Source organism: Podarcis filfolensis, assembly GCF_964270895.1.
Source record: "Podarcis filfolensis genome assembly, chromosome: 3".
NCBI lineage: Eukaryota > Metazoa > Chordata > Lepidosauria > Squamata > Lacertidae > Podarcis > Podarcis filfolensis.
The window spans coordinates 78421456-78435187 of record NC_139606.1 but is presented as its reverse complement, the minus strand read 5'-3'; the positions used below and the strand labels follow the sequence as shown (position 1 = coordinate 78435187).

The 13732-nt window shown below is 41.9% G+C and overlaps 1 long non-coding RNA gene across 4 annotated transcripts in view; it reads left to right on the top strand.

The window, feature by feature from the left end:
* Positions 1-13732, top strand: part of LOC310759196 — a 95583-nt gene that overhangs the window by 31503 nt on the left and 50348 nt on the right. For 2 of the 4 annotated variants that reach the window (XR_014546254.1, XR_014546255.1), the window contains exon 4: positions 11530-11702. This is a non-coding gene — a long non-coding RNA (uncharacterized lncRNA). Of the gene's footprint in view, positions 1-10668; positions 11703-13732 lie in introns of those variants that run through there. The other 2 variants (XR_014546257.1, XR_014546256.1) reach the window with 2 other exon arrangements.

Genomic DNA, 13732 nt, shown 5'->3' with positions numbered 1-13732 from the left:
ACCTGTAAACAGGAAAGTTTGAAGAGAACTCAGTTTCCTTTATCTTTCCTTTATACAAGCCTCATGATAATTACTGATTGGGGAAACAAAAACATGAGAGAAATTCAACCCATTACTTTTTTCTTTTTAAGTGTTTTTTTTTAATTAAAGGGGATAAGACTGAGGTTTCAGCCATCAAGGCAATATCTGGATCAAGCCTAGGCGCTTGCTTCAAAGAGGCACTAGAAAGCACTGTTTTGCATTCAGTATTAGTGGTAGTTCATTGTTTTTTTAGAAACGGTTACCTTTTTCTTCTTTTGGTACATTGTTTTATGTTGTATACCACTCTTTTAGTACTTTCAGAACTGAGTAGAATATGAGTAGATTATGAGTAGAACATGAGTTGTTATATTTATTATTACAAGAAATATTACTGGAAAATTGGCAGCTAGAACTGAACTTTCAATGAGTACCAGTAACCTGTACACTGTATGAAGAGTATCTGAAGACGTGTGCATGCACACAAAAGCTCATACCAATAACAAACTTAGTTGGTCTCTAAGGTGCTACTGGAAGGAATTATTTTTTTTTACTATGGCAGACCAACACAGCTACCTACCTGTAACTAGACTGTATGAAGAGCTTACTAAAGAGAACTGCAGAACTGCACTCTTTTATATGCTATATGGGAAGCAGCAGCAGTACCCAGCTTGGTCTCTGCTAAGTACTTGCAGAATCAAGTTGTTTTTGTTTATCAAATTCCCAATGGCAATTTCATGAGGCTTTCCAATTGTCTTTAGTAATAAAATTCCATTCTGCAAAAAATGTATAGATATAAAATAACTATAACTGGATGCCCCAGCACTGACTTTGGCAAGATTAAATGTGAGAGATCTATATTGTGTATTAAACCCTTACTATAGGCCAGGGTTTATATAGGATATCTGGTCAGAAAATATAAACAATTCTGAAGGAAATAAAGTGTTATTGTGGACAGGTTTTTTGACTCCTACCTTTGTCCAATAAGAAACATTCCGGTCAGATTAAAAGCCAGTTTCCACACACGCACACACTTCCAAGCAAGCAAGAGACATTATTCTCATTTAAGGATAAACTGCAGCTAAGCAAAAGCACTTGAAGAAGGCACAGAACATGGCCTAGAAAGAGTCCCTAGGGCCAGATAGAGAGGCATGGAGAGCCACATCCACCCTTGGGCCAGATGTTCCCTGCTCCTAAAATAATGTAATTATTTATCACATTCTCAAAAGCTAAAAGTGGAGACGCAAGAATGTGCTAATTGGAAACTAAATGTGGATCCTTAAAGCAGATAGAAAACAGGTACTGTAATACCACACTAGGAGGCAAGAAAAAGCACCACTGCCTGAGATCCCCTGCCCAGATGCAAACTGTGTGGAAATTTACACCTGCTAAATTTATGTGTGTCAAACTGCTACAAAAGGCCCAGGAATCAGGGTGTATCTCTGTGTGTCTGTGTGGTGTGGGAATCTCGCAAGTTTACCTCAGTCAGCAGGTGAAGTGTGATTACAGATCACTCACAAGATGTAGTTTCAGGAGCAGATGTCAATTATTCGTTAGGATATTCACACTGCAAGTCAGAGAGAGAGGGAGGGAGGGCTGTCTAGAAGAAAAGAGGGGGAGGTTTTGGAGACATGTTTTAGACAAAGGCTGGAAAGATGTGTGACTGGCTCGCACATCAACATAACAACTGGAACCACTCTTAGGCTAGAGGGCATATGGTTACTCCACTTGGGGGAAAACACCTTCTGTAGGGCACTTCAGAACCAAGGCCCTAGTCAAACATCACCAACCCATTTCTCTGTGACAACGTAGTCTGTGCTTTTTTTCTTAAAAAAAATGCTTAGGGGTACTCTCATTTTGACTCAAGAAAATCACCATTTTTATAGTTCAAATACGGAAAAATAAATACAGTAAATGGACAAAAGTACAGTGGTACCTCAGGTTACATACGCTTCAGGTTACATATGCTTCAGGTTACAGACTCTGCTAACCCAGAAATAGGTTAAGAACTTCAGGTTAAGAACTTTGCTTCAGGATGAGAACAGAAATTGTGCTCCAGTGGCGCGGCAGCAGCGGGAGGCCCCATTAGCTTAAGTGGTGCTTTAGGTTAAGTACCATTTCAAGTTAAGAATGGACCTCTGGAACGAATTAAGTACTTAACCCGAGGTACCACTGTACAAAGATTCACAGAATGTTTAGGGGTATGCGTACCCCTGCGTACCCCCAGAGAAAAATCACTGCACGTAGTATTTCTATGAATAATGCTTTAACTTGCCTGAATGCCTTATTGCTATATAGTTAGGAGCAGGGGAATAGCATCAGGAACAGAGGGTAGTCTTTTCTTTTGTTTTGCTTTGTTCTTCATTTCCAGAGGTCACCTCTTGCCTGTCATGCCCACCTTATGCTTGTTAGGGGCTCAAGAAATCCAGTTCCACCCCATCTTTGCATTTCCCTTCACCACTCCCAGCTCAGCACCTTAACATCTGATGGCTCAACGACATGCAACCATAGACATCCTTTCCAGATTCCTGGAGCCCATCGCATGCATGTCTTCCAAGACAGAAAGTGCAGCAAAATCATGGGAAACTTCATTGTCCTCGTTGGCAGTGCTTCAGATAAAGCTAGCCAACCTTTATCTGAGAGCCACCAAGAGCCTCGGCTGATACACAGGCTCCTTTCATAACCACACTAGCCAATAAATGTGTGCTATGACATGCTTTGTTCTGTTTCTCCACTTCTAGCAATCAACAAATTGGAGCTGAGCATGAAGATGCCATCAATTTGTTTAATTTAGTAGGTGAGTCCAGCCCTGAGAGGGTTCTGGTGTTTGTCCCAGGTGTGGCAGTTCTCATCATAGTGTTACAGTGCTGGGAAAAGCTGCACCTGGTGGAATTTCCCTCAGAAGAAACCACCACTTAAAGGAAGAGGACTGGCAATGTTTAAACCATTGGTCTTCTGACTACAAGAATTCCCTTGCTTGTAGGGTTGCCACCTTTCTTCTGACCCCACTGCTCTGCCCTTTTATCAACAGAAAAAGACATGGAGAAATGAAAAGGGGGGGTGCTCTATTCCTTGCTGCGCTCCTCCTTTGTGAAAACCACTTACATTTTCACTTTGACAATTTGGGCCCACAGAACAAGTGAAAAGATAAATCTGTGCCCAGATTTATCGGCTTTGGGGTCATTTCCACAGCCTCGAATGCATCTCAACGCTGAATGTGAATAGAACTGTTGTGAGGAATAGACTAGCGCCTTTGTTACTCTGTGCTGCACTTCACCATCCACAAAGCATATGAGGCCATCAAGATGCTAAGTGTGTGGCAGAGGATGTTTTTATCTCCTCATATGGAAGAATGACGTGGCCTTAAGTTTTAAACTGGGGTTTTAACCATTATCAGCCATCACTGGAGCAGTGAACTCGCAACTCAGAAATGCCAATTAGCTTCCTGGGCCTACGTACATTAATTCCCTCTCAGTACAGTGGGCATAAATTAAGACTTGTTGCTCTTTCCAGCAGTGTCCTGTGGTTCTGTTCAGCTAAAAGTCTTCGCACTCTTAGGTCTATATCGGGGCAGAAAATGCTCTTCAGTTTGAGGGCCTTATTCCCTGTTGGCCAATCATCACAGGACTTCATGCCAGACTGGGTGGGCATAGTTAAAGCAGAAGTGAGTGTGTGTCCCAAGTTGGGATGGCCACCTCAGACTCTCTTGCATGCATGCGCACACCTCCCACAGACACAGACCACAAATACATGCATACCACAAACACAAATAAACCTTTTTGAGTATAGTGAGTGCTTTTAAAGACTTCAGGGTGGATGGAAGTCCAGGAGCAGAGTCTTAACTCATAATACAAAGTTCTAATATTTAACTCTTCAAGGCAGGAGTGCCAACTTGAAGAAAATAACTTGAAGAAAAGCCACAATCCACAGAATTAATCACAAGACAAGGTGCGCTCACACCACTTAAAAATGGCAATGCCAATAAACTTGGGGGGCGGGGCTCAAATATTTTATGGGAGCTTCTGTGTTTCTATGAGTTGGCTTCTATGCTTCAAGGATCATGGTGTGGTTTTTTTTCCAGGTTCCCTGAAATAATTATAGGGGGTTGTGCCCATGAAAAATCTACCCTCAGTCAAGGAAAGTCCTGAATGAGGAAGCTTTTAGAGACTCTTCCAGATGAGGCTTGTTTTGTGCACTTACTCAATCTTAGAATTTTTCAGAGGATCTTATTTTTAAATTGCTCCTGCTCTCAAAAAAGCCATCGTTTTTTAAACGGAGGTCTGTCTTTCTCTGTCATATCACAAATTAGAAAGTCAATTAAAAAACAGCAGCCACCCAAGGGGGCACTTGCAAAGTGCTGTTTACAGGGGTGGCGGGTGCTGCACCCATTTGGCCTGCCCTAGCTACAGGGCTGCCAACACTGGATCTTAGAAAGCCACCGGCTTTGTTACATCCCTAGTGGGAATATAAAGCAACTACATTGCCACCCTCTTTTTTTTGTTTTGTTCCCTGTGTTTATATTTGTTCCTTTTAACACTCTTATTCATAATTATAATTTGTCATGGCCAGTGGGAGATGTAAGACTTGAAAAGCTCTGTGCATAATTTGCATGGTGTTTACATCATGTCACAAGGTTATAACTATCTCTTAGAGCACTTTTGGTTTTTAACATGCCACTGCCCAGTGTACATTAGGAAATTAAATGTGGAACATTTCCATTTTGGCGAAGTATTGATTTATGCACCATTTTGAAAGTAGGCTTTTAGCACTGTTGTCTTCTGTTGCAGCCAAATCCATCAGATTATGACTTTGCAAAAAAAGGGGGGAAAGGGAAAAAACTTATTAAATGGACATTAATTGGAGGGCTGGTAAAAGTTGTCTGAAGTGACTCAGAAACTAGGTGATTGACTCTGAAATGTGCTTGTGTCATACGGAGTCACCACAGTGCCAAGTGTGACACAGATCACTATGTGATGGCGAGCACTACTGATCTGCCTCAGAGACAGTGTCGAAGCAAGGTGGAACTACGTCGGAGGCATCCGACAACACAGTTATGTCCACTTGGGGCAAAAGACAGATCCCTGACTGCTTTGAGGCTGGCATTAAGGACACAGAGCTTGTTATTGCTGCGAAACACAAGGCTCTTGTGAACTACAAGTATGTGCTCTGCGAGAAGACACTTGCTGCACTGCGAAAGGCAAGGAGTGATGTCCAGTGGATTGCCAGGCACTGTGCCAAAGCTGTGCTAAAGCTGTGTCAGAACATTCAACTTGCTGCTGACAGCGGCAACATTTGGAAAATGCACAAAGGCATGAAGACAGTCTTTGCACCAACAGTGGAGAAAACTGAAAACCTTGCCTGGAGAGAGAGATCATCACAGACCAAAGAAAGCAGATGAAGCAAAGGGTAGAGCACTATCAAGAATTATACTCACAGGAAAACATGGTCTCTGGCACAGCAATTGACAACATTCAAACTCTGCCGGTATTGGAACAATCTCTCCCTCCCTTGACGAGCTGAAGAACACCATTAGCTCTCTCATACATGGTAAACTCCCAGGACAGGATGGAATCCTAACAAAAGTGCTGGAAGCTGGTCTCAATTCCTCCCTAATGACACACTTCCACGGCCTTCTCTTGCAGTGTTAGGAATAAGGATCCGTGTCACATGACATGCACAACCCAAGCATTGTGACCCTTTATAAGAACAAAGGTGACTACCATGATTGTAACAATTACTGCGGGAACACTGTGTGGGAAATCATGTCCTCCCTAAAAGAGGGCACGTGTTGCGGTGAGACCTGGAGACTGACCTCCTGTGTTGTGGGTGGGTTGGATTGATTAGCCACAACACCCAATTGGTAGGTCCCTTGATGTTGGGTTCAGTCTGGCCAATGGGGCGCAGTCTAAATGGATCGAGGGACCTATATATACCTATGCATGTGACCCAGAGCTTCCTCTTTCGGCTCGTGCATTGGAACACCCGCCCACCTCTCCCTACTTTTAGGCCATTTTGCACTTGACCTTGCTATGCCGTCGTGTGTCATGTGTCGTTGGGGCAGGGGCACAGCAGGAATTTTCCCCACTTGGCTGATTGGCTGTTGCTATTTGGGTTTCGCCTGCCACGCAGCAAATTGTCACAACTTGTAAGCTTGCGGATAGGCTCTGGTTCATGTGATAGGGATGGGAGAACGCTCTCACCATCCTTATGTGTAGGGCATTCCGTTAAAGGAATCCAGGGACTCAGCTGGTTTGGTCAACCCCAGAGAGAGGGTTGTGCCCGTACCTGAGTCCAGGGGGGCATCTGGGTGGTGAACATAGTCTGTTCCGGCTTTTCGCCTACCCAGGTATTCACCCTTGGCTTACTTATGATAGAGCTCTGGGTCAGCACTGCCTGCCAGGGTGCAGGGAGCTAGTCGAACCAGAGCCTATGCAACCACTCACCTTCTGTAATCAATAAAGCTGTGGTCTAAATTCTGCCAAAAACCAAAACTAAAATTTGAGTCAAGTATGACTTTATTTAGGGGGGGAGGTCTCTGGGTCTGAACACGCAAGCCTTTGCCCATGTAGTTCTCAAAAGATTACAGTTACTCATGGACAGGGTCTTTCCTGAATCAAAATGCGGCTTTAGAACTCAGAGTCAATGTGATTTTTTTCCAACTGCAAGAGAAATACCAAGAGAGGAGATGCCCCTTGTACATCACCTTCATAGACCTTTGACCTTTTCAGCCAAAAGGGACTCTTCACACTGCTTAACAAGATAGGATTCCCATCTAAGCTCCACAAGATGACCGTGTCCTTCCATGAGAACAGGAACGGCACCATCCAGTATTGATGGTTCATCCTCGGACACCTTCCATATAAAGAGCAGTGTGCTCCAACTCTTTTTGGCATATTCTTCTCCCTGTTGGTCTATGGTACTATGGTGAAAAGAGGTTCAAAGACTCTCTCAAGGCAAATCTAAAAAAATGCAGCATAAACACTGACAACTGGGAAACACTGGTGCTCTAATTAGAGAACAGGCTTTACCAACGGTGTCATGGACTTTGAAGACGCTCGAACTCAGGACGCAAGGGAGAAACGTGCTAAGAGGAAGGCACGCATGGCAAATCCACACCGTGATCAACTCCCACCCGGAAACCAATGTCCCCACTGTGGAAGGACGTGTGGATCCAGAATTGGCCTCCACAGTCACTTACAGACTCACTTTTAAAACTGTGTTTATGGAAGACAATCTTACTTGGTTACGAGTGATCGCCAAAGAAGACAATGGTGAGCCATGGGGAAATGCTCTATCCAAGATGTGTTTCACAGTAGCACCAGATATGACTGTTACTAGGAAGTGGAGCTTCTTACTGGGGCCAGAGGGAACCAGATGGCTGGGTCTGAAAGGGTTAGAAGATTGGTGTGTTACATCTGTACTGGCCTCTAGAGAGAACTATACCATCTGTGCAGAAGAGTACGGTATGCAAACAGAGCCACGGTACACTAACCAATGTGCCTTTGAGAATTCATGCCTCATCCAGGCAATATTCTGGTATCTAAAAGGATGGCAATCATCCTCTCTACATGGATAATTTTTTTCCTCCCCAATATGCTGACTCTTCATTTTATGGCAAACAAGAATCTACCTTTGATAGCTGGGTGCCTTTTTTTAATCTGAGAATTTCTGATTGTTAAAATGGTTGCAATAGTTAATGTCTTCTTTCTCTAGTTTGTTTTCTAAATCATGGCTTACTTAAATTGCAGCATGTTAGGTATATTATGAACCATGTCCATATTATCTATATGTCATGTAGAGCACCATATTAACTCCACTTAGAAACACAAATTTTTACATAGCTTGGTTTGTTCTTAGGAATCATTAACAATATAAATCAGCTTTCTTCATATGATGAAGAAACAAACCAGCAAGAGAAACAGGTAACTGTCTTTTTAAGTATTTTAGCAGTTTCTCTTAACTTTGCATGCAGGTGTGCTCGCTACAGCAGGTGAAGGGGCTATAGCAGTGAAAAATGGCTGCTGATACACCAGGGCTGTGGCTGGGATTTGCCACGACTATCTGGCATTTAGTATGCAATTGCTCGGCTGCTTCACTCACGTTTTCCAGGGCATCCACACAATGCTGTGGTCCAATCATTGTCGATTTGTATTTTATTCCATATTTTCTCAGACTTCAGAAACTCCAACATTTTCAGAAGAATGGATGAGTACCACAATCTCTAAAGACAGTGGAGGCTTAACAATTGGAGCAAACTGGGGTATTCTCTTACCTAGGGGAATTGCAAGCAAATAGCACCAGAGTCGTGGAAGGAAGCTTATATTACACTTATACCGAAAATAGAGTCTGTGAAGACACAGCTTAAGAATTACCGCCCCATTATCTTTGCTTAATGTGGACTACAACATTTTTGCAGACATTTTGGCTAAAAGATTAAAAAAGGTATTAGTAGAAGAAATTCATAAAGACCAAGCTGGTTTTCTCCCGGGCAGACACTTGTCTGACAACACGAGGAACATAATTAACATTTTAGAAAAGTTACAAGTGAATATTAATACTAAAGCAGTTTTGATATTTGTGGACGCGGAGAAAGCCTTTGACAATATTTCTTGGAGTTTTATGAAGAAAAATTTACAGGGGATGGGGGTTGGTCAAGGTTTTGAAAATGGTATAGGTGCAATTTATTCAGAACAAAAGGCTAAATTAATTGTGAACAATGTAGTGACGGAAGAATTTAAGATAGAGAAAGGAACACGACAAGGTTGCCCAATCTCTCCATTGCTTTTTATATCGGTCCTAGAGGTTCTTTTAAACATGATTAGAAGGGACCAAACAGTTAAAGGTATACAAGTTGGAGCTAAACAGTACAAACTGAAAGCATTTGCTGATGATTTGGTATTGACATTACAAGAGCCAGAATCTAGTACCAAAAGAGTACTGGAACTGATCTAAGAATTTGGACAAGTAGCGGGATTTAAGTTGAATAAGATGAAAACTAAGGTTTTAGAGAAAAATTTAACAGTGACGGAGAGAGAAAGGTTTCAGAAGGAGACAGGCCTAACACTGGTTAAGAAAGTGAAATACCTAGGGGTTAACATGACTGCTAAGAATGTGAATTTATTTAAGGATAACTATGAAAAATGTTGGATGGAAGTGAAAAAGGATTTAGAAATATGGTCAAACCTGAAGCTATCATTACTAGGCCGAATTGTCAGAAAAGCACTGTTTAACGTTTGGATAAGATATAAGGACTTGCTTGAAAATAAAACCCCAAGGTGGTTGTCACCAATGGAAGCGAAGGCTCAGAAAAAGCTCAATATGGAGGCCAAATGGCCGAAATATTGGGAAATTTTGGAACAAGAGGGAGACAGATTAAAACTGCAGAGTTTTGAAAAATTAAAAAATAGAGTGCGAGATTGGCTTCATTATTACCAGATAATGGAGGCATATAACTTGGACAAAAAAATTGGCTTCCAGGTGGAAAAATCAAAATTGGAAACAGAACTGCTAGATCCTAAAATTAAGAATTTGTCAAGAATGTATAACTTGCTGTTGAAATGGAATACTCAGGATGAAACGGTGAAATCTGCTATGATTAAATGGGCACAAGATGTTGGACATAATATTATGATGGCTGACTGGGAACAGTTATGGACCACAGGTATGAAGTTCACGGCATGTAATGCCTTAAGAGAGAATATAATGAAAATGATATACAGGTGGTACATGACACCAGTCAAGCTTGCAAAAACCTATCATTTGCCCGATAATAAATGTTGGAAATGTAAAGAGACCGAAGGTACATTCTTTCACCTTTGGTGGACATGCCCAAGGATTAAGACTTTCTGGGAGATGATCTATAATGAAATGAAAAAGGTATTTAAATATACCTTTCTGAAGAAACCAGAGGCCTTTCTCCTGGGCATGGTCGGTCAATTGGTGCCAAAGAAGGACAGAACTTTCTTTATGTATGCCACAACAGCAGCAAGAATACTTATTGCAAAGTACTGGAAGACACAAGATCTACCCACCCGGGAAGAATGGCAGATGAAGGTGATGGACTACATGGAACTGGCGGAAATGACTGGCAGAATCCGAGACCAGGGAGGAGAGTCGGTGGAAGAAGATTGGAAGAAATTTAAAGACTATTTACAGAAACATTGTAAAATTAATGAATGTTAGAAGGATGTTGGAATGATGTTATGTGGCTTTAGCAGAAATGATACAAAGGATTTGGGAAAAACTGACTGTTAATTGGTGAAAGGAGGGAAAGTAAAGCCACATTATACTAAGATAAATTACAGGACTAAAATTTGAAAAGATGGAAAGGATTTGCTGAAATAGATAATCGAACTAGAATACAAAAAAGGGAGGTGTGAGGAGGTCAAGGAAATAAGCTAATGAAAGATAAGTAATGGGAAGATTTGTTGTATTTTTCTTTGTTTTTTTTTTGTTTAATGGATTTTATTTTTCTTTTTTTGTATCTCATCTTTTTTTCTTTACTTATTGTGATGTGTTGTATTGTTTTTTTGTTTAAAATGTTTTTTACTTTTTCTTTTTGTACTCCTTAAAATTTTAATAAATATTATTTTAAAAAAAAGAATTGCAGGCAAATAATAGGAAAAAACTCTCTAAATTCACAACACTTTCAATGGCACAATTTTTCCAGTCTCCCATGCATTCATTAACCTTCCATTTGAATTTAGATACAATTCTGTCAATCTTCTGTCCTATGGCCAGCCACCTCTCGACATTGCTCGACCAATCCCAAACTGTTTGCTATGGCCAGGAGGTCATATTAGCATTTCACTAGTGTTAGTCCTTGCAGTTTAACAGCTTCTCACCCCTTCCTGTTGTCATGAGGGCAATCCAGCCAATCAAGACACAGGAATCAGCATACAGCCATAGTTTTAGCATACAGTCTTCGTACAAGGTTTGTAGCTCTGTCGCAAGGTAGGTTCGTCTATTTTGGGTTGCTGTTTGGAGCGGGGAAAGTTCTGTTGATAACGATGGCAAGGAAATGTGAACAGGTGACTGAGCCTATTCTCTTGTCTCTTAACCGTGTGTTTGACACGGTTTCTCTTCTTTTAGAAATAAGCTTCAATGGGAATGCAAGTAAAGGTAATCACTATCCGCAGCTACCTCCGCCTAGTGGCTGAATTAAAGCATATGTCGTGTCAGCATCTGATGTTGATTTTCCATCCTTGCAAATGACGGTGTGCTTTTATTCCAAGGAAATGTGCACTGGAATATCTCTGGTGTTCCTGTGCTGCCATCTAGTGTCCATAGCCCGCTAATCTAAAAGCATGAGTACCAAATACACTCTTCAAATAAGAATATGTGCGGACCAGTTTGTAGCAGCTAGTTTTGTCAGTAAAGTCTAACATACGTGGCTTTTCTTCCCCACTTGCCATCTAGGTCCCCAGTCAGAAAACATTGTTGCATTGCTTGTATATGTTCACATACTTGATTACTTCAAATGCTGACATTGCCTTGGCTCTCCCCCCTCAGATTTGGAACTCAGACTGTTACCACGATGGATACTATTGATAAAGTCAGTGCAGTGTCCCAACCGGGGTCTACAGGGTAAAGCTTTCTCTCAAATCCATGTTGACCTGCAATACCAAGAAGAAGAAGAAGAAGTCGTCATAAGGGTCAGCTGAAGAACAACTTAGCTCCTGGTGGTAAGCTCATTTTGTGTTTAATTATTGTATTACATTTATTAATAATAATGAAAAATATAGATTTTGTCTACATTGTTTCTAGTATAGTGTCCTTTTTATTTTGTTGGGTACACTCACACCATGACAGGTATGTTTCAGAGGTGGGATTATCATTGTTTCTGACAGAAAATCATTTCTTCCTATCACTGTATTCTGTGTTGGAAAAGCTTTGACTTGCTGCTGCTTACATAGCTAGGGACATGGGTGGCGCTGTGGGTTAAACGACAGAGCCTAGGGTTTGCTGATCAGAAGGTCGGCGGTTCGAATCCCTGCGATGGGGTGAGCTCCTGTTGCTCGGTTCCTGCTCCTGCCAACGTAGCAGTTTGAAAGGACATCAAAGTACAAGTAGATAAATAGATACCGCTCCAGTGGGAAGGTAAATGGCGTTTCCGTGCGTTGCTCTGGTTCGCCAGAAGCGGCTTAGTCATGCTGGCCACATGACCCGGAAGCTTTACGCCGGCTCCCTCGGCCAATAAAGCGAGATGAGTGCTGCAACCCCAGAGTCATCTGTGACTGGACCTAATGGTCAGGGGTCCCTGTACCTTTTACATAGCTAGCACTTCTGGTTGTTATGTAGGAAAGCTTTTTGACTGGTTCAGAATATTTCTTTCTTACTTGTTTGGTGGGAAGGGAGGGCACTGATGGAATTTCCCCTTCTTATAATTGGGATATTTAGCCCCATTTACCTGGGGATAAGCCCCATTGAAAATTATGGGGCTTCTTTATAGGACTGTGTTGTTAACTGGGTTTACACTTCTTAAATAGTTTCTCTTAAAGTGTCCCACAGAACTTTCCTCTCTCTGGAAATGGTGTTGGTATAACATGGCATTGGGTACCACTTGTGATATACTCTGAGAAACTTTTAACTTGAAGTTATGTTCAGATTAAAAATCAGCAAATGGTAGCGTGTTATGCGTGCTCGCTTCTCTTCTGTAGTGACTGTGCAATAAAGGCAGTTTTTAATTTGCATAAAGTCAGATTCAGAATTGCAGGCAGCCACAACGCTCATACCCCTCAACATACTGAGTCCCCAAATGGGAATGGATATCTTCCTGCCCATGCTTCTTTCACAAGAAAATGGGGTGTCCCTTTTAAAGTTTTCTTTAAACAAATCAAACATACATGGGCATGAAGGTTTCCCACGCATCCTTTGAAAAAGAGCACTGAAAAAGTTAGAAACTTTCATGTAAATGAACATCCTGCCATACTTTAAAGGACTGCAGATAAGGAAGAAAGTTGCTGCTTTCTTTACACCTCCGTGAACTCTCAGTGTGGTGCTTTCTTGTGAGAGGGCCAACTTGCAGGGTGCCAAAGGGCAGAGACCTTCTTCTCTGGATTCTGTTGGGGCCTCACAATGTCACACAGCCCTGCCAGATCTCAGGAGGAGTGGGGCAGGACAGCAGGCCTTCCACCTCAGCCCCTATTTTCTCTGTTTCCCCAGCCTACCCCTCCCTCAGTTTTAAAGTGTTCTGTTGAGGTGTTAAGTTGCTACTGGTTTATAGGACTAGGAAAGAATTTTACTCTCACTCACAATTGACCCTTGGTCAAAAGCTTCTTGTCATTCTCTCACTGACTGGCAGGTTATTGTTTTGACACTTAACCAATTTAATTGTCACAACTTGGGCAGAAATGACATTGGGCAGGACCTAATCATATGCCTCATGCCCACCCCGCTTACAGGATCCTAAAGGGATACAACAGTTCCCAGCTCAAGCTCAGGTAGACCAGGCCTGCTGCCACTCACCTCAGGTTGCCAGCGGTATTCCAGTTTTTACTGGTCCACAGTAAAACTGGATTGTTTATGCTGGTTAACTCCTAGCAAGCATGCAAGTCTAATGCTCCTGCCTCATAAACTGTTTCTTTTAGCAAAGGGAAATTCCAGTTGAAAGATTTCCTAGGCATATGATCAGACTTTCTGAATTGAGGATTGTCTCATTTACGATGTGTATGTTTCCATGCTGAATATGTGCTTAAGTTTTGCACTTGAGAAT